The 21,931-nt window shown below is 42.0% G+C and overlaps 1 protein-coding gene across 22 annotated transcripts in view; it reads right to left on the bottom strand.

The window, feature by feature from the left end:
* The window catches only part of LOC100406723 (myosin-9), a 127,314-nt gene that overhangs the window by 27,290 nt on the left and 78,093 nt on the right, over window positions 1-21,931 (bottom strand). For 19 of the 22 annotated variants that reach the window (XR_013522931.1, XR_013522930.1, XR_013522938.1 and 16 more), the window contains 4 exons: window positions 5,626-5,732; window positions 4,010-4,211; window positions 2,188-2,315; window positions 274-385 (listed from right to left, as the gene is read on the bottom strand). The gene's annotated coding sequence lies outside the window, so the exon portion shown is untranslated. Of the gene's footprint in view, window positions 1-273; window positions 386-2,187; window positions 2,316-4,009; window positions 4,212-5,625; window positions 5,733-7,842; window positions 8,065-21,931 lie in introns of those variants that run through there. The other 3 variants (XM_078339278.1, XM_078339259.1, XM_078339305.1) reach the window with 1 other exon arrangement.

The following is a 21,931-nucleotide window of genomic DNA, read 5'->3' as shown; positions in this document are numbered from 1 at the left end:
TTCCATCCACATCTAATGAATGCTACCTAAAACAGAAATAAAAGTTTTAAAAGGAAACCACTAGTACAGACTTTCAGAAGGGGAAACTCTTCTCATACACTATTGGTGGGAATGTCAGTGTCTACACACACTACAAAAAACAGCTGGAAGTGCCTCAAACAAAGTAAAAACGCCATTTCATCCAGCCATCATTCCATTCCTACGTGGAAGAGATACCTGCCTTACCCTCTGTACTGCAGTACTCACGATAGCCAAGATAGGAAATACACCTACCTGTTCTTCCATTGATGAAGGGATGAAGAAGCTGCAATATACATCCAGAGCAGAATATTCTTCAATCGTAGAAATGGGTGAAATCTCGTCACTTGCGGCCACGTGGAAAAACCTGAGGAACGTTATGTTAAATGAAATAAGCCAGGCAGAGAAAGGCATATACTGCATGATCTCATGCATGTGGAATCTGAAACAACTTGACCTCACAGAAGCACAAAGTTCAATAGTGGTTACCAGAGGCTGTGGGGAAGGGGCGCCTAGGCAGGGATTGGTCATGGGTACAAAGTTACACTTAGAAAACAGATGAGTCCTGCCCTTCTCTTCTATAGCAGAGAGACCAGGGTAAATATTGTAGTGAATTTTCCAAATAGCTGGAAAGGATTATGAGTATCATCTCCACAGACAAATAATACCTAGAGGACTTCACAGATGCTAAATATTGTGATTCGATCAATATGCTAGGTGCACCCATATCAAAATGGCCCCTGTATCTTCTAGTTATATACATATGCTCTAGGGTAATCTCTTTTTTTAAAAAAAAAAAGAATACCAATGACGCTAAAATTTACATGGAAGCATGAAACACCCTGAATTTCAAAGCAACCCTGAAAAAACAAAGTACATGGAATGCATCACTATCCTCCATTTGAAATTATATTATAAGAAGCCAGTTATCTAAACAATAGATGACTGGCACTAACCGAGAAACCCAGACCAACAGACAGAATGAGGGAGCTCAATCACAAACCCAAATTCCTAGGTGGTGTATACGTTTTGTAAAAGAACACCGACAGACACAATGAAGAGGGGGGAATCTGTTTAGTCAATGGATTTGAAAACTGGATATCCCTACGTAAGTAGAATAGGACCCCAACTGTGTAAAAAGACCAAGGATTAACTCCAAATGAATTAGAGACTGATCAACAAAAGTCGAAAGCATCAAACTCTTCCAATGAGAAGACACATGGTGTGGGTATATTTAGATCAACGTGGATCTGTGCTCACAGTGTGCCAAAAAAAAATAAAAAATACAGGGGGAAAAACTCATAGGTGATGAATAGTTTGGTCATGATTCTGTTTTTCCTCATCAGTCACCTACATCAAAGGACAACAAGAAAAAAGACACACGTGGGACTACATCATACGTTAGAGTTTGTGCCCAAGCAGATTTCTAAAAAATCTATCCCATCACCTATGAGTTTTTCCCCCTGTATTGTTGATCAGTCTCTAATTCATTTTGAGTTAATCCTTGGTCAGGAGGCTGAGGCAGGAGAATTGCCTGAACCCAGGAGGCGGAGGTTGCGGTTAGCCGAGATCGCGCCATTGCACTCCAGCCTGGGTAACAAGAGCGAAACTCCGTCTCAAAAAAAAAAAATTATCCGTAAGTTTACAAGAAAGGTTTCGGCAAACCTACATATGATGAAAGGTTGTCTTCAAAATGTCTAAGCAACAAACGCTACTTACTAGCAAAAACACAAAAGAGAAACTAATAACTAAACAAAATGGGACCAAATAACCTAAACAGACATTTCTGCAAAGAAGACGTAATGTTGAAAACAAGTTTTCAAAACTTAGATAATATCACAAATCATGAGAAAGATGTAAATCAAAACACACATGATCTCACTATAATTCATACGGGTGTTATCAAAGCAATCAAATACATTAAAAGAGACACAAATGCTGCTGTCAATTTCCACAGAGGAGCTCATTTGGTAAGAATGTTAGTATACATACTACAGACACCAGTGGGAGCTTCCTCCAAAAGTTTAACCTACGACTACCACTTCATCTAACAAGTCTACTACTAAGTATACTTTCAGGACGAAAGAAATCAGTCCATGCAAGAGGCATCTGCCATCCTATGTGGACTGCAGCACTATTCACAATTGCCAAGACAAAGAATAGACTTACCTGCCCATCCACACATGAAGGGATACCAGGTGTATGTGCACAAATAGAATCGTCTTCAGCTAGAAAACCGGAATGAAATGTCATCATTTGGAGCCACACTGTTGAACGTGGAGGACATCATATATGACCTAAGACAGGCAGAAAAGGAACAACTAATGTAGAATCCAAAATAAAAGGCTTTATTGCATAGGTCTAGAAAGCACAATAGTAGTTACTAAAGGTTGGAGGGAAGAAGGGGCACGGGCAGAAGTCAGAAATAGGCACAAAGTTACACTTAGATGAGAGGAATGAATTGTTCCTCGCTGATCCACAGCCAAGTGACCAGAGGTTAACACAACATCACACCCTTTTAACAAAACCTGGGAGATTCCAAATGTTTTCACCACAGAGAAATTCACAACTGTTTCTGATAAGAGAGGCTCTAAAGATCCTGATTTGATCATTCCTCTGTGTCTGCATTAATCAAAATGCCCCACTCTAACTCCCCGCATTGTGTACCTTCACTATATGACCAACCTTTTAAAAACGATGTCAATACGCAATGCTAAAATTCATGTGGCCCATAAAACACACTGAATTTCCAAAGCAATCCTGAGAAATCCCAACTACCTCGGTTGTGTCACACTTCCTGATGTTAAATTTCATTGAAAAGCTAGGGACCCCGTTCCACACAGAGCAGTGGAACAGATTAGAGGACCCAGACTGAAACCCTCACCCCTAACACCATCTGATCTTCAACAAAATCCACAAAAAGAAGCTTTGGAGAAAGGACTCCCTCCTTTCAATAGACGGCGCTGGCATAAATGACTAGCCAGCTGCAGAAGAAAAACAGTGGGCCCCGTGTCTCACGGTGTACAGACAAACTCAAGATGAATGAAAGATGTAAATGCAAGACCTCAAACTATGAAAAGCCTGCAAGAGAACCTAGAAACGCCCATCCTGACAGAGGATTTGACACAGCGTGGATGTGTCTCAGTCTCCGAGAGCAAGTGCAACTAAAACAATTATTGCCCAGTGGCACCTAATACACAAAGAGCTGCTGCACAGAAGAAATGACCAACAGAGTGAACAGACGGCCCGCACAACGGGAGAAAATGTTCCTGCGCATGCATCTCATGAAGGCTAATATCCCGGATCTACCTTAAAGATGTTAAGCAAATAAACCAGGAAAACAAAAACTCAATGAAGAAAGGGCAAGGGGCATGAAAACATGCGCCTCGAAAGAAGGCTTACAGCAACCAACAGACATGACAACACTTCTCTGCCTCAGTCAGCATCAGAAAGAGGCAAAGCAAAAGGCCCACGAGATAGTATTTCACAGTGGCCAGAATGACGATTAGGATACAGTCCACAAGAACGAATGCAGGCGAGGCAGAGGACAGGGACGCTGCTCTGCTGCTGGTGCAAATGCAAACCAGTTCAGGCACCATGGAAAGCAACGTGGGGATTTCTCAAATGACTTTCTCCACATCACTAATACTCACAAAAATGTCCATGGAAACCATGCTAAGATTCCGTCTCCTTCCACTCGCTATGAATACTACCAAAAACAAAACACAAATTTTGGAAGGTGCCAGCCAGTGTAGACTTACAGAAAGGTAACCTCTTCAACACTATTGGTGAGGCGTAAACTAGTATACACACACTGAGAAACAGCAAGAGGTTCCTGAAAAACTTCACGGTACAACTACCATGTCAGCTGGCAGCCCCACCACTGGTTCCACATTTAAAGCAGTTGAAATCCCTGGGCTGAAGAGAGCTATCTGCCTTCCATTGGTACTGAAGCACTTGTAACTGTGGCCAAAGTACCAAACCAACCTACCTGTCCACCCACAGCTGCAGGGATGAAGAAACTGCTGTTCAGATACACCATGGAGTATGTTCCAGCCATAAAGCTCTGGGAATCCTGCCATCTGCAGCCACATGAAGAAACCTGGAGAACATCAGGTCCAATGGATGAGCCTGGTAGAGAAAGTCCCATTCCACACGATCTCAGGCATGCAGACTGAAAACATCTTCATCTCCTACAAGCAGAAAGTTCAACAGGGGTTACTAGAGGTCACTAGGAAGATGGAGAGGGTCTGGGAAGGAATCAGTAATGGGTAAAAACTTCCCCTCAGATGAGAGCAATCAATTCTGGTCTTCTATTCCACAGCAGGGTGACTGGCCTTAACACAAACGTATCATATGTCTCAAAGCAGCTAGAAGAAAATATTCTGAATGTTGTTACCACAAAAAAAAATCATAACTATACGAGGTGAAGAGATGCTAAATAACCCAATTTGATCATTACTCAGAATACACATGTATCAAAATCTTCCCTGTACCCTCTAATTATATACATTTATATATGGCAAATGGTGTTTTAACATATATATAAAGAAAACAATGCCAAAATTTATATGGAAATGGGAAACACCCTGAATTTCCACAGTTACCCTGAGAAACACAAACCATGTGGCATGTATCACATTCCCTGAGTTCTAATTAAATGAAAATCCCTAACCAACCCATATGCTACTGGTAAACACAGAGAAACACAGACCAGTGAGCAAAATGAAGGTGCTTAATAATAAACAGAAATTTATATAGAGTGAATACATTTTTTCAAAACACTACCAAACTGACACAATGGGGAAGGTTTTCAAAACTAGGTATCCATATGCAAAAGAATACTACAGGACTCTCATGGTATGAAATACACAATAATCAACTGAAAAGGATTAAAGATTATACACAAAACTTGCAACCATAAAGCTCCTATAAAGACAACCTCGGTGTGCGGATATTTATTGCAACTTGGATGTATGCTCATGATTTGCAAAAACAAAAATACAAGGAAAAGAAAATCGTGGACAATGGACTGCTTTGGTAGTAATTGAGTTTTTTCTTCATTAGTAACCAACAGCACAGCTAACCAAGAAATCATACACATGTGGGGCCACGTCACACTGAAGAGTTTGTGTCTAACAAACAATGAACAAAATGAAAAAGCATACTAAAAACTGTAAGAAACATTTGGGCAAACATTCAGTTGGATAAGAGGTTATTTTTGAAAAGGTACAAGCCAGTAACACTACCAGCTGGCCAAAAAAAAAAAAGGACAAAAATAACCAAACCAAATAACCTGAAGAGATATTTGTGCAGACAAGAAACTGATGCAACATTTGCAAAAATGTGGTTACCGTTACTATGCATGAGAAAAATGAAGATCAAAATCACACTCAGACCTTATCTCACTCCAACTAGAATGAACATTACAAACAGATTAAAATATTTAAAAAGACAACTTCTAGTATGAATTTCCACAAAGGGGAACTGTTTGTGGAAACGTAAATTAGTATTAACGCTGTAAACAGTTGGGGGTCCTGCAAAGAATAGAAAGGAAAAACAGCATACCAGCTAGCATTCCCTCTACTGGGTATACATTCTACCTACCTGTCCATCCACAACGGCATCAAGAAACTCTCGTATGCATACACTACGAAATATTCTTCGGCCACCGAAATGATGAAACAGTGTCATGTGGAGCAACCCAGATGAACCTGGAAAACATTATGTTAAACATAATGAGCTGGGCCAAGAAAGACAAACACTGAATCTTAAGATGTCTCTCTTAAAGAGGTAAAAAGCACAATATTGGTTACCAGGGTCTAGGAGACAGAGGGGGAGTAGGATTGGTTATGGAAGCAAAGTTATCTTAACTTTAAAGGAATCAAACTGAGTGTTCTCCTCAGCCTGGTGACCGGAGTTAACAATATTATATTTTTCAAAAGAACAAGAAAGGAGAATTTTATGTGTTCTCACCACAGAAAAATAATACCTTATGAAGAAGGAATAGAGATCCTAAGTACCCTGATTTGTTCATTACCCAATCTATACGTGTGAAAATGTACCCCTAATTATGCACCTTTATGTTGTGGAAAAAAAGTTAACAGAAATAAATACATATTGCTAAAAATCACAGGGAACCATAAAAGCAATTCATATCTAAAGGAATCCTGAGAAATACAATCAAAGTGAGGACCCACAATCCTCGATATTAAATCACACTGACAAGCTGCAGTCATGCAGCACATATATGGTACCTGGATAAAAACAATACCTAGAATTGTGGATGAAAATGGGGAGGCCAAAACAAGATCAACGCAAATATGAACATAGTCAACTCACTTTGATAAAGACCACCGCAGTGTGGCAGGCAGAGTCTGCTCAATGAATACCTTTGAGAAAAATGTTAACTGAATGCAGAAGAGAGAAAAAGGACCCTGATTTTACATGGTATATGAAAATCAACACCCCCCCGCCGCAAAAAAACAAACAAGCCAAAAAAACCCCCGAAGACCAGAACAAAAGACCATAAAGCACAAAATGTTTTTAACTAAAACACAGGTTGAGCATATATTCTGGGTCACTTGACTCTCTGCTCACCTTTGCAAAGAGAGAAAGAAACAAACACCCTGGAAGAGAAACCTCCTTGACAATTAAATGCTTTGTCACTGATAAGTATTTTCTTATATGGGTGACCTAATTACATGCATAAAACGCAAAAATAAACATGGACTACATCAACCTGAAAAGTTTCTGCACGGCAAAGAAACTACCTTCCAAATTAAAAAAGCATCCTATAGATTAGGCAAAAATTTCAGGTAGTCATGTAATTCATGAGTTGTCATCTAAGGTGTACACAAAAAAACACTACAAAGTAGCAAAACAATCTAATATTTCGCAAAGGACCTGAACAGACAATTCTGCGACAGAAAATCGAACAACAGATAAAAGGTCCTCAAAATTAACTATCCAACAAAGTTAATTAACTGTGTGTGGTTTAATTGAAACCCACACACAGATAATCTCACACTTATTAAATATCCCTAGAAAGTTTCTCAAAAATAGGAGAGGCCAGGCTCAGTGGCTTATGCCAGTAATCCCAGAACTTTTGGGAGTCCGAAGCAGCAGATCACCTGAGGTCAAGAGTTGGAGACCAGCCTGATCAATATGGAGAAACCCCGTCTTTACTACTGATACAAAAATTAGCCTGGCGTGGTGGCGGGCCCCTGTAGTCCCAGCTACTCAGGAGGCTGAGACAGGAAAATTGCTTGAACCCGGGAGCGCAGGTTGCAGTGAGGTCAGATGGCACCACTGCACTCCGGCGGGGCAGAACGAGATTGTCTCCAAAGGAAAAAAAAAAAAGGAACACGGGTATGGTTTTGGAAAAAAGGGAACTCATACACTGTAAATGAAAATCAGAATAGACACTACGGAAAACAGCGAACTACCTGGAGACTCCTCAAAGAATTCACACTACAAATGTCACCTGTTCTATTGGGTTCTAGCGAGGTCTCTCTCTTAAGGTCCTGAAACACCAAAATAACCCTGGACCTCAGCTCAGAGGGCCAGGGGCTCCGAGAGTCCCAGGTCCCGCGCTTCACCGCGGCCTCTGGGCCAGGTGCTATAGGCTGGACGCGGGTCGCACACCGTTCCCGGCCAGGGTGCGCACGCTGCGGCGGCCAGGACCCCACAACCACCGCCACGCAGACTACTGGGGCCCAGATGCCCACAAGGAGTCAGGGCCCAAAAGCGAGCGGTGGGGAAGGAGCAGCGGGGCCCGGAGCATTCCGTGGGGGGGGGGGGGGTCCATGCCCCGCCACTTACCGCGGAAGCGTCCCTCCTGCTTCCCCATCACATGGAAGCCACCACGGCTTCTCCGAAGCTCGCCGTTTCTGCTCGCTGCGACGTCGACTGCACTTCTGCCCACTAGGACTACGCCCCAGACTCTGGCCGCCGCTTTGGCTCGCTCCGACCACATCGCCGCTGCTTCCGTTCGCTTCAGCAACGCCGCGGCTTTTGCCAGGGCCCCGCGGAAAGCGCCGCCTCGGCTTTGGAAGAGGCGCGCAGCGACCCTAGCGACTGGCTGAAGCACCACCCCCTCTTAAAGGGGCCGCGGCTCGTACTCCACAGAAACGGCTTCGCGTTGCGGCACAGGCTGAGCCTCTGCCCAGCCCCACCGGTGGACGAAAGGTACGCAGTGTCTCCTCCCGGCTCTAGGGCCCTAGAGATCACAGGAGTGGAGCCCTGTGACCCCAGCCCCGAGATTGGCTCCCTTTGCCTGCGGAGCTTCCAGGACCTGCCCCTGCCCTCCTCTGGACCTCAGCTTCACGATCCGCAAAGGAAGCGGCCTGGCCGGAGCTCTGGGGTCCCTCAAGCGCGGCGCCTCAGGATGCAGGGAGGGCTCCCTGGTCCCTTTGCAGAGGGGGCCCTTAGAACCACGGAAAGCTGGGGGCTTGAGGGACAGACAGTCCAGCCTCCCTCAAGCCTCCCTGTCCGCATCCGTCCTGTAGGAGCCCGGGGCCTCACCGGGGCTGCCTGGGTCACCCGGCTCCCCAGGAGGCAGGCAGGGGTCCTGGGGTCCAGCGCCGCCGCACCTCAACTCCATCCTAAGTCAGCGCCAGGAGGGGCCCTGCGGACTGGACCCAGCCCGCCCCTTCCCAGGGAGAGGGACCCGCATCGCATCTCTCTGACACCCATGGGAGGGCCGTGCTGGCCTCTCCCGGGGATCTGGGGTGAGGCGGAGGAATCCCAGCCACCTGGTCATCATGCTGAAACCTCGTCTCTACTAAAAATACAAAACTTAACCGGGAGTGGTGGCGCCCGCCTGTAATCCCAGCTACTGGAGGGGCTGAGGCAGCAGAAGCGCTTGAACCCGAGGAGGAGGTTGCAGATCTGGGGTCACTGCAGTCTCCGCCTCCTAGGCTCAAGCAATTTTCCTGCCTCAGCTTCCCGAGTAGCTGGGATTACAGGCACCCGCCACAGTGCGTGGCTAATGTTTGTATTTTTAGCCAATGCAGGAGGATGGCTTGAGTCCAGGAATTCAAGGTTATACTAAGCTTTGATCACACCACTGCGTTCCAGACTAGACAACAGAGCAAGACCCTATCTAAAAAAAAAAAAAAAACAGGCCAGGCCAGAGGTGGTGGCTCACGCCTGTAATCCCAGCACTTTGGGAGGCCGAGGTGGGTGGATCACCTGAGGTCAGGAGTTCAAGACCAGCCTGGTCAACAGACGGGGTGAAATCCCGTCTCTACGAAAAATACAAAACTTAGCCAGGCATGATGGTGGCACCTATAATCCCAGCTACTTGGGAGGCTGAGGCAGGAGAATCGCTTGAACCCGGGAGGCAGAGGTTGCAGTGAGCCAATATCGTGCCACTGCACTCCAGCCTGGACAAGAGCAAGACTGTCTCAAAAACAAAAAGAAGAAAAAGAAAAAACAACAAACAAACAAACAAATTAAAAGGCCAGGATCAAGATATCATTTTTACTTCAGCTTGTGAAAAATCAAAGTATGGCAACATAATAGAAAAACGTCCCTCTGATACTCAGCAACACCTATCAAAAGTTTAAATGTGCAGACCCTTGGAAAACAATTCCACTTCTCAGAATCTGTCCCCTTGTTCTTACCTTATGCGCACAGCAATATATATACAAGCAGCGTTGTTTCTAATAGCAAAAGTCTGGAAATGAGCTAAATGTCGAGCAATAGAACATGCTTAAACAAATTATGATTGAAAAAAACAAAAAACATAAAACCTTACTATGTAATACTATGTAGTCATTTAAAAGAATTAGGTTGAGTAACAAATAAAATGTTCTCTAAGACATTTTCTTCGGTGAAAAATAAGGAAGAATCTTTTGGTATATAAACGGGGTATAAATCTATAAATATTTATGTGCACAGAATTTCTCCAGAACATAAAAGAAACTACTAATGCTTCTATCACACCAACACTCCAAAAAGAACTTCAGGACTCTTCTAGTTGAGATGGAGTCTCACTCCATCACCCAGGCTGGAGTGCAGTGGCACAATCTCAGCTAACTGCAACCTCTGCCTCCCAGTTTCAAGTGATCTTCCTGCCTCAGTCTCCTGAATATCTGGGATTACAGACATACACCACTACACTCAGCTTTTTTTTTTTTTTGTATGTTTGTAAAGATGGGATTTCACCATGTTGGCCAGGCTGGTCTCGAACTTCTAACCTCAGATGATCCCCCAACCTTGGCCTCCCGAAGTGCTGGGATTACAGGCATGAGCCACCACGCCCAGCAGGACTCTTCTAGTCTAAATAGCTCCTACATTAGTTAAGTTTTTCCAATTACTAATTTGCAATTACTTTCTTAAAAAGATTCTCCTTTCTTCAAAAGACACTCTTTGAACCCCTATACAATGAAGCTGTTCCTTCTCCAACTTCGTCTTCTGACAGCTTATCAACTGGGCCTGCTGGCACCCCCTTCTCTGTTCTTATAACTTTGATTTTTTCTTCACTCTTTTCTTCTTTCACATCCTGACATCAACTCATTATTCCCATAAACATACTTTGCAGCTTTCCAAAGCCTGAAGACCATTACTAGGAGTTGGCATTATTTTTGCTCCTCATTCATTTATTGGTTCAATTCATTCAATATTCAGCAACACAGCTGAGTGACAACTGTGTACCTTGTATTATAATAATTCAAAAAGAAAAACCAAAAACCTGGTCCCTATCGTAAGAAACTTGCAGCCTAGGACATATTTTCAAAACTAAACTTCTTAGCATGGCATAAAAGAGGGGGAAAAAAACTAGATGTAGGGAAGCAACCTCCAAATGTCCAGCTACACGTATTAAACTGACAGCACTGGGTACCTCGGAAAGAACGGAGATTGGAGGTGGCGGTCAAAGTGGCCACTGGCCTCATACATTTGAGTTGTTGGCTTTTTATTTCTAAGAATATACTTGCATATTAATTCACAGTTAAAAATAAACTTTAATCAGAACAAGGATCACTAAGGGGGAAGAAAAAAAAAAAACTTTAAGAAAGAGGTGATGCCTAATTAATTTTATATTCCTAATGACTACCTAGCATGGTACCTTTGCACATAAATGGAGCTCCATAAACGGTCACTAAATGAAGGAACAAATGGATGTGGAGAGCTCTACAAAGCAGTGTAGAAGGGGAGAGAAACAGTCACATGCAACAACCATTCCCTTTACTTAACAATTGCTCTTTTAAAGATACTGCAGAGTTTCTCAACCTCGGCATTACTGACATTTTGTGCCAGATAATTCTTCATTGTAGGGGACTGCCTTGTGCATCTGAGGGTGTTAAAATAACATCTCTGGCTTCCACCCTCCTGATGCCAGTGAGTCCTCCACGATTATAAAACTCACAAATGTCTCCAGAAATTGCCAATGTCCACTGAGGGGACAAAATTGCCCCAGTTGAGAGTCACTGAGTTAACCACTTACACCTCATTCTTTCCACTTTCCCAGGCTCCATGACTTTCTCTCGATTTGCCCGGTGATTTCAGTGCTTAGACCCAGATCATTTCAACACTCAAGGTGACAACACTCTCAAAAGCTAGACTCCAAGTTCTTCAACCTACTTATTTCCTGGGGGCTCTACCTAAACCAAACTCATCCATTGGATCCTTACACTTCATTGCTACCCCAAACTCTTCTAATGTCAAGATCTCAAACTTGTATGAAAAGCTCCTCCTGTCCTTTGTATTCTCCCACCCCCTTATTCCACCTGAACCGGTTCAACCCAGTTTATCGATACTTGGCCCTAGGTAATGTGCACTCAGCTAAACTCACGGACTTCTGAGTACTGTCTGATAGAGTTAAAAAACAGCCAGGTGCAGTGGCTCACGCCTGTAAGGCGAAGACAGGTGGATCACCTGACATCAGGAGTTTGAGACCAGCCTGGCCAATACAGTAAAACCCGGTCTCTACTAAAACTATAAAAATTACCTGGGCATGGGTGGCAGGAGCCTATAATCCCAGCTACTTAGGAGGCTGAGGCAGGAGAATCACTTTAACTTGAGTGGTAGAGGTTGCAGTGAGCCAAGATCACGCCATTGCACTCCAGCCCAGGCAACAAGAGCAAAACTCTGTCTCAAAAAAAAAAATTAAAACTATCAGGATCAACTCAATCCCAGCTGGCACTTCACTGAGACTTAGCAATCCTTTCATCCCACTTCTTGATGAATCCTTATTACACAGGAATAGCAGCTACTTCTAAAACTTCTCTCTCTCCTCAAAGGGTCAATACCACCTCTGCCTGCAGACTCCCATTCTCTAACTGGAGAAAGGTTGAGTTCCTCTCACATAAGCCCATTCAACTTCTCTTCTCATAACCCCATACACATTAGATGCTCAATAAATAGGTGTTAAAATTAGGAAGAAAACCCATCCTGGCTTAATTCTGGCTGTATTCGAAAGAATGTTTACAGGGAAAAACAACTCTCTCTGAATTTCATCCTAATTCAGGATTTTATTCTACAATACTAAGCAACCTTAAGGAAAGTCAACATGCCTCTCTAGTTTCTCAAGGCTACGACCACCAATCAGTGGCATACACTGCTGCTGCAAAGGAATCCTCTGGATAATCTTTAAAGCATACTGAGGGTCCAGAAGAAAGTATAAAATATAAACTCCGATGATAAATGGTCACACTGCAAATAGAAGGTGCTGCTCACAAATGTGAGTGATTCTTAATTCTACAATTCAGTGAGATGCAAAGAAGTAACTTCACAAAATGACAGAACACTGACGACAATTCCACATGCTAAACACCCATCACTTGGCACTTTGTGGGGTCTGACAAATATTCCGAGATCAAAAATTGCTCTGCAACAGAAGATAAGGATTTTAAATAATTAATTGGCATAGGCAATGTATAACAGCTTTAGAATTAAGTGTCCAATTTTCACCTAAACCTAGAGCCTTCCAGAGGTACAAATTCATTGTCAGAAGAGATAGGCAGCATATGTGTTCCACTCAAAGATTCTCTAGGTCCCCACGGAATCTAAAGCATACCACTTTCAACAGCTTTTGACTCATGAGGTAATTACAGAATAGGAGGTTTGGCAAAGACTTTAGCAAAATACAGCCAATCGGTTCCCATAATGTGTTCTAAACTTTTTTCTTGACCTTTAGCTTATGGTAGCTTAGACAAGTATCTTAAAAAGCATTTCTAGTCGGCCATTTTTGGTAACTTGTGAGCAAAATTATTTTTAGCTGAAAGAGTTTATTTCAATCCCTCTCTCATAACACAGAAGCATCTGACCAGGTTTAGCTCAAGCTTTCCAGAATAATTTGTCTTTGAGTGGAATTAAAGCATAAAACATTTCAGCTTCAAAGGAGAAATTCTCTCCTTAATTAACAGAAAGAGCAACCAAAAGGTGCAAATATGTAGGATATGTGAAAATAGTATCACCGGCCTACCTGCTGCTAGCCCTAGTATACTGTAGAAACTAAGCACTTAAATGTTGATAAAATTTTTGAAAGCCTCTAATGGACAAAACAATGGTGTTACAGCATTCCATGATATGAAGAGCAAAATGCCCACATGGTAGAAAGTGCTTCATGTAAACTCAAATATAATAAAACAAAACATAAGTTTCAAGTTGTTTTCATGAGGCACTGAACCTGTGGTTCCAAACAGAGGGAAAGTTTCTTGGAGGATGCAGACAGATGAGAAACAGAAAATAAGATTGTCTGCTGGAAGTGAGCACAACTCTATGTATACAACATAACCAAATACAGATTTTCTTTGTTCTTTTCTGTTTTCTCTTTTTTTTCCTTAATGAACAAAGACTATACTACTACACCTACCCTTTTAAGGATATGTTCCTGAAGTGGCAGGATAATCCAATCACCGGTACCTTATTTTAGTTAGCAGATTTCCTGTCAAAGAGCATGTTTGTTTCTTCAACCTTCTACTATTTCAAATAATGCTATAATGCATATTCTTACACACAGATGCAAGAGTATCTGTTGGATAAATTCCTAGAAGTGGAACTGTTGAGTCAACAAGTATGTGCATTTTACATTTTAATAGACATTGATAAATAGCTCTTCATGGAAGTTATGTGACTTTTCACCACTACAAGCAATCTGAGTTCCTGTTTCTCTACTTACACCCTTATCAATACACTGTTATCAAATTTTTATTCTAATTTTACAGCTGTTCTATACACCTCTCCTAAAACTCAAGTTTCCTAAGAACACTCCATTAACTCTGTAACTAACCCCAGCCTCTAGTAGTGCTTAACGTGTGGTAAACATTCAAATTTTGTTAAATAAAATTTTGTCTCCAAGCAAAAGAAGGACAAGGGCTCTTACACAGTAAGAGAGGATTACATTTAATATAAATAACGAAAGTGTTTAAAATGTTAGCACTTTTTCCCTTTTAGAGAAAAACGAACAGAGAGAAGGAAGAAAGGATGGATGAATGGATTGATTCTGATCTAAAATGGTTTCTCCTACAGGTTTAACAAAAAATAGGGGCCGAGAGCAGTGGTTCATGCTTTTTTTTTTTTTTTTTTTTTAATTTTTTATTGGATTATAGGTTTTGGGGTACATGAGCAGAGCATACAAGACAGTTGCGTAGGTACACACATGGCAGTGTGCTTTGCTTTTCTTCTCCCCTTCACCCACATTTGGCATTTCTCCCCAGGCTATCCCTCCCCACCTCCCCCTCCCACTGGCCCTCCCCTTTTCCCCCCAATAGACCCCAGTGTTTAGTACTCCCCTTTCTGTGTCCATGTGTTCTCATTTTTCATCACCCACCTATGAGTGAGAATATGCGGTGTTGGTTCATGCTTTTTATCTCAGCACTTTGGCAGGTGGATCACTTGAGGCCAGGAGTTCAAGACCAGCCTGGCTAACACAATGAAGCCCCATCTCTACTAAAAATAGAAAAAAATAGGTGGGCATGGTGGCACACATCTGCAATCCCAGCTACTCAGGAGGCTGAGGCACGAGAATCATTTGAACCTGGGAGGAGGAGGGGGCAGTGAGATTAGACCACGGCACTCCAGCCTGGGCCACAGAGATACTACCTCAAAGAAAAAAAAACAAGGAAAGATTCATACCTGTCTGAAATAGTTAAGTATTGTCCTACCTTAAAGTAAAATACACAATCTATCTTCAAAATGCCAAGAAAGCTAAAGGGGGGAAGGGGGGATGGGGGAAAGGGGGGAAGGGAGAAGAGGGGAAGGGGGGAAGGAAGGAGGGAAAGAAGGAAGGAAACAAGGAAGGAAGGAAGGAAGAAAGAAAGATTCCTTCTCTGAAACTGCCACAGGACACTGAAACTTCTCACATCAATGTTCTTTTTATACAGTTTCAAAAACATTGACTCTCATCATATATTTTACACAGTCACACAGTTAACATCTCACCATTTGCTTCTGTATGTACCCAGCACAGTTAACACTAAAAGTCTTTCCGTGAATACAATAAACACTGAACTCTGCAGCCCTCCAGTCATCCTGTGTTTGCCATGGTCTCTGGTGCCTGTTCTTTGTGCTGTAACAACCACCGTAACCACAGATAACACACAAAACTGTGATGACTCATTTAATACAACAACCTAATTTATTATCTACATTTTACAAATAAAAAACCAAGCACAGAGGGATTAAGTAACTTGCCTAAAGGACACACAGCTAAGTAAGATTAGAGACAGAACTTCTGCTACCAGAAAGGGCCTTCCTTTTTTTTGGAGACAAGGTTTCGCTCTGTTGCCCAGCTTGGAGTACAGTGGTGCAATCATGGCTCACTGCAGCATCTGCTCAAGCGGTCCTCCCACCTCAGCCTACAAAGTAGCTGGGACTAACGGCACACACCACTATACCCAAGTTGTTGTTTTGTTTTTTTGTAGAGGCAGGGTTTCACCATGTTGCCCAGACTAGTCTCGCACTCCTGGGCTCAAGTGACCCACCCACTTGACCTCCCAAAGTGCTGGGATTACAGGCATGAGCCACTGTGCCCAGACAGAAAGGGCCTTCATGACCCAATATTTTAATACAGTGTGCTTTAATACAGTGTATGCTAATACAGTATACTGTATTAAAATATTAAAGATAACTTCTCAGACAGAGGTATTCACAGAGTATATGTTACCACAGAACCACCTGCCACTACACTTCCACATATACTCTATGAATACTTCCATCCAAGCAATGATCACAGTGTATTAAAATTATCTATATATATCCACTGTCCCCAGCAAATTTAAGTCACCGTGCCTTGCAATATGAGACTCAATAAATTCTTCAACTGGGTTTTAGGTTACCAGGTGGGGTAAGAAAACACCATTTCCATTTCTCAGGTCCACACTTTGCCCTTCCTATGCTGGTACTTCTTTCACTCCTGTGTGCCACCATTCCCTAAAACCCTTCTCTTCTAAGGTAAAATCTGCATCTCAATGTGTGCTGCTGCCCTAGAGATGCTGGCCAGACCTCCCAACTTGCCTTGGTTTCATTCTTGGAGTCCTAAAACACTACTGAGACCCACATCATTCCTGCTGGGCAAAATGCAGGCAGTATAACTCCCACCCCTCAGCAGCCACTAGCCCAGATTGATTGCTCTTATCAAGAATATGGGAGTAACCCGAGCCACCTGCCAACCCATCTCTGGACTGCTATCAAGTTGCACAAATGCCTGGAAACCTTATACCGGGTGTGAAGGAAAAAGCAATAGGGGAAACAACACAGCATCTGGTGCCCTGCCTGCTTCCATTCACTGCTTGGGGAAGGAACACCAACCTGTGTGACTCGGGCCACAGAGACTGAGCGGGCCTAATTCATCTACTGCACAGCCTTGGGACCACCAAGACTGTATGGTGAGATCAGAAATGAGTAGAGGTCAACATTCACCTAGAGAGTGAGACACAACCCCACTGGCCTCATTATCATTCTCTCAACAGCTAAAACAATACCTCTTCTATATTTTCATGAAGAAAAAGGGCTATTGCAGATGCCAACTCTAAAAAAGCAAATTTATTTCATATCTTTAAATGCAGAAGTCTATAAAGGTTAACTGAACTACAGTCAAGCCTGCGCCTGACATCAATTCTACATCTGAATCAGAATCCAATTACTGTTCAGTATACACACACATATGTGTGTGTTTATATTCTCTATTTGTTGAACCAAATCTACTTACTTCCCATCAAGTCTGAGTCACGGAGAGGCCACAGCCCAGGGAAGAAGAGCATTCACTCAATCCTAGGACTTCCCACAGACAAGGGGTTAAGGGTAGCCTGCAGCAATGATGGCTGCTGAGATGGGAACACCTACTGGAAACTAAACCTTCCTTTCTCACAATTCAACACAAAACTTGGTTCACTGAACAGCATCTTGACATCAGTGGCATTCAATCAGGATAAACCCAGGCATCTGGGAAACATCTGGTATACAAGATGTCATCATGAATAAAAATCACACTGCAGTTAGATTCCATGTACAATGACTCATGGCAGATGCTGAGTATAATTACTAACTCAATGACATATACAATATCTCGCCCATAGTGCGCTCTACCAGTGCAAAAAGACCAGAGACAGCTGACTGGGGCACATGGAGAGATGAGGATTTCAATCTTTCACTCAGACATCTCTAAAAGGTTATCACCATCAGGTATTTGTAGGGTATTCATGTGAAAGAATAGAGATGTAGATTAGATCTCCCATCCTGTGATTTCATGATTCCATTAAAATGCAGAATCATACTGTATGAGGTCCTGTACTAACAGTCCAGAAAGTGAATGAATAGAAGAAAAATCTACAAACTGATATGAAATGATTTTCAAACAGAAAAGCAAAGCAAAGTGCAAAATAGTAGGCATACTAATACTATCAATTAAGTTTTTTAACAACGTATTATGTAGGCACTATCTCTGGAAGGATACACACATAATGAATGATACTAGTCACTTTCAAAAAAATAAAATGGGCAGCTAGGAGAAAGCAGAGAGTTTTGACTCTTCTACCTGTTGCATATTTGGAATCATTAACCATGTGAATATATATGCATTAAGGAAATGTAAAAGGAAGAAGAAGAAAATACTCCATACAAGAAACTCTCAGAAAAATCATACCAAGAAATAAGACTAAGAAATGAAAGGTTCTACTGAGCCTTAAAGCCAAAGTTTGAATTTACTGTTTGCTATCATTCTCTCTCAGCCTGAGATATATGTTGTCCACAAAAATGAGTACACTATTTTCCATGACTAACACAAAGGGCTGGTCCAGATAATTTCTAGATGCCTTCAGCTCTGATTTTTTTAAAATTTTTTATTTTTTGGTTTTAAAGAGTGGAGAGTTTAATGGGCAAGAAGTAAAGAGAGAAGACAGAAGGAAGAAGCTCCCCTGTACAGAGACAAAGAGACAGCTCTGTTGATTTTCTACTACCCACAATTATCAATCTATTGATCTGTTGTCGATCTGTTGTTCAACTAACAATAAAATTAGAAATGGAATAACTTTGAGGTTAAAAAAAAAAAAACCAACAAACAACAACAAATTATCACGAATACCACAACAAATTATCCCAGTTCTACATGTATCAGCTGCCAGGTAACAGGTAAAATGTTTTCCATATTAAACATTTGGCATGCCAAACCAATGAAGTCCCTATTCGCTCCATTCTTCATCAGTCATACTGTTTCAGTCTTAAGCATCATGAAAAGGCACTGGATAAAGAGCCTCAAGAGCTGCGTAAGAGCATCAGCTTTGCCACATCCCAGTCTTAAGCTTTAACGAGGTATATTTTAGCTGAAACACGGGAAGAATCATCACCTATCTTTCAGGGTTGTAGAGAATAAACAAGGGCCTGCACGAAAGCATTTTATAAACTGTAAAATGCATTTTATAAAGTGTAACATGGAAGCTGGGTGCAGCTACTCAGAAGGCTAAGGGGGGAGAATCACTTGAGTTCAAGGCTGCAACTAAGCTATGATCCTACTGCACTCTAGCCTGAGTGACTGACCGAATGAGAGTATCTCTTAAAAATAATAAAATACATTTTTTTTTCAGATGGAGTCTCACTCTGTTAACAGGCTGGAGTGCTGTGGCTCAATCTTGGATCACTGCAATCTTTGCCTCCCCAGTTCAAGCCATTCTCCTGCCTCAGCCTCCCAAGTAGATGGGATTACAGGCATGTGCCATCACACTCAGCTAATTTTTGTGTTTTTAGTACAGACGGGATTTCACCATGTTTGCCAGGATGGTCTTATCTCTTGGCCTCGTGATCCACCTGCCTTGGCCTCCCAAAGTGTTGGGATTACCCAGCGTGAGCCACCATGGCTGTAGGAAGCAGTAGCCATCTGGCTATCTTAAAGGTGATGATAAGCAGTCTTGTGGCCTTGTTATCTCTCCACATCCTGCCCCATTTATCTCTCCACATCCTGCCCCACTTATCTCTCCACTTATCTCTTCTCCACTTTCTTCTTAATCACGAGGCCAGTCTGTGCCTCATCTCCATGGTTACTCTCTGACTCGATTACCCCAAGTTTTCCCGCCTTTGCTTGCTTATAAGCTGCTGCTTTGTGCCTAATAAATGAGACTTGATCAGATCCCTTGACTTGTCTCCATTCTTCGCGTCTCCTGTCTCTCCCATAATCCCCACTTCCTCCCTAGGGTCCGCATCACCCGGCCATTAACAACATAAAAGTATCAAGTGCAATTTTAGTCACCATGCTTCAAATCTGGAGGATGACTATAGAAAAAGCAACACAAATTATTAAGAAGATTTTTTAAAATAGATTGTATAAAATGTTTGTTTTTCAACAAACATTTACTCAGTTCTTATTATATTATATCCTAGGCACAAGGCTACAAAAATTAAGAGATTTTCCCTTAGCTGGGTATGGTGGCATATGCCCATGCTCTCAGCTACTTGGGAGGGTGAGATAGAGGACTGCTTGAGCTTAGGAGTTCAAGGTTGCAGTGAACTATGATAGCACCACTGCACTCCAGACTGGGGGACCAAGTGAGACCCTCCAGAAGAAAAAAAAATGCTCCTACCTTTAAGAAGAATTCAAAAAGCACTTGGGGACAAGAATAAGAAAATAGGACTGAGTCATAATAATAAAAATGGCTATTATATAATAGAATACCTACTATGTGTCAGGCCCTGAACTAAGCACATTACATACAGTACCTCCTTTTAATTCTTACACTGACCCTATAACATATTTTACAAAGAAAGCTGAGGCTTAGATAGGCTAAGTAACTTAATGAAGATCCCACAGCTGTGAAGTGGAAATGATGGTACATCACCTCAGGGTTGTCTGTCTGCAGGTCCTTTCTACTTTTTAAAATCTCAGAGTGGGCCGGACATGGTGGCTCACGCCTATAATCCCAGCACTTTGGGAGGCAGAGGCAGGTGGATCACGAGGTCAAGAGATCGAGACCATCCTGGTTAACAAGATGAAACCCTGTCTCTACTAAAAATACAAAAATTAGCTGGGCACGGTGGTGCGCGCCTGTAGTCCCAGCTACTCGAAAGGCTGAGGCAGGAGAATGCTTGAACCCAGTAGGCGGAGGTTGCAATGAGCCGAGATCGTGCCATTGCACTCCAGTCTGGGTAAGAACAGCGAAACTCCGTCTCAAAAAAAAAAAAAAAAAAAAAAAAAATCTCAGAGTGGTAAAACTTTCACTAAGCAACACACACACACACACACACACACAAATGAAAACTTTAATAGACCCTATTGCATTTGAAAGATTAGCCTCTGATACAGTAAATGGAAAAAAGCAAGGAGCAAAAAAGAGTATATAGCGTATGCTACTGTTTGTGTTAAAGAGAGAGGAGGAGGGATAACAAACTAATAATAGTGGTTACTTGTTTGGTAAAGGGGATCGGGACAGGTAGGAAGCAGAAATGAGAGTGAGACATTTCACCACATATGTATTCATGAATTTAAGAGTTGGGAATTAACTTATAGGTAGGGAACTTGGGTGTAAATCCTGGTTTGGAAAAGTCAGTTTGGAAAATGCTACATAGTATCTCAGCATCACAGCACCTGCTTATGAAAAGTATAGTGTGATAGGTTTTTTTAAAAATATGTTTAATTCTAATGTCCGAAGTTATGTAACTTTTTTAGTAGAGGGCTTGGGCATGGGCAGGATGATACCTATTATTATTTCTCAAAGAGCTAAAATTAAAAATACAATACAGCTAAAATTAAATAATTTCCTATCTTAGAATGCTGAATCAAATTTTTTAGGTTTAAGCTCTGGGATACTGCTAAACCAAAGTATTTACCATTTGCCTCTAAAACTGCAAAAAATAATTCATAGTAAAGCTAAAATCCAGAATGGATAAATGATACATACATCAAACTCAAGAAAGTCAAATAAGGGATTTCTTAAAATAGGCTCCCCAGGATTGAAAAACAAACTACTCCTAGAGAGAGAAATGCAGAGTGAGCATAAAAGAAAATGGTGCATGCACACACAGAAAACAGGTTATCTATTAATCACAGCATTTTTATACAGCTGACAAAAATCACTAAGAGTCCCTGATGAGCACCTTTCTGAAGGGCTGCTACATGCACTTAACACACTTTAATGCTTAAGTCTGAAGGTAAGAAATGCCAACGTTAACCAACTGATCTCCAACACTGTACAACACAGCCAGCTCAAAGCTAAAATGCTGCAGCAAAAAGATCTATTCAGTATCACAACAAGCAACTAAAGACTTTTAACAAAGTAGAGAAACAGAAGAGGTCTATAGTAAGTAGTGAACAGCACCTGGGAATGGAGAGGAGCTAGCTAACAGAAAAATTAGTTTCTAAACCCAAATATAGACCTTTTGAATATAACCGGCATTACCTCAAAGTCTTGGATGATATCAAAATTTGCCAATTTACTATCAGCTTAATAAGAGTCATGAGTAAGACTATGACTTCAAGTTC

Source organism: Callithrix jacchus, chromosome 1 (genome assembly GCF_049354715.1).
Source record: "Callithrix jacchus isolate 240 chromosome 1, calJac240_pri, whole genome shotgun sequence".
Lineage (NCBI taxonomy): Eukaryota > Metazoa > Chordata > Mammalia > Primates > Cebidae > Callithrix > Callithrix jacchus.
This window is presented reverse-complemented; position numbering and strand designations above follow the sequence as displayed.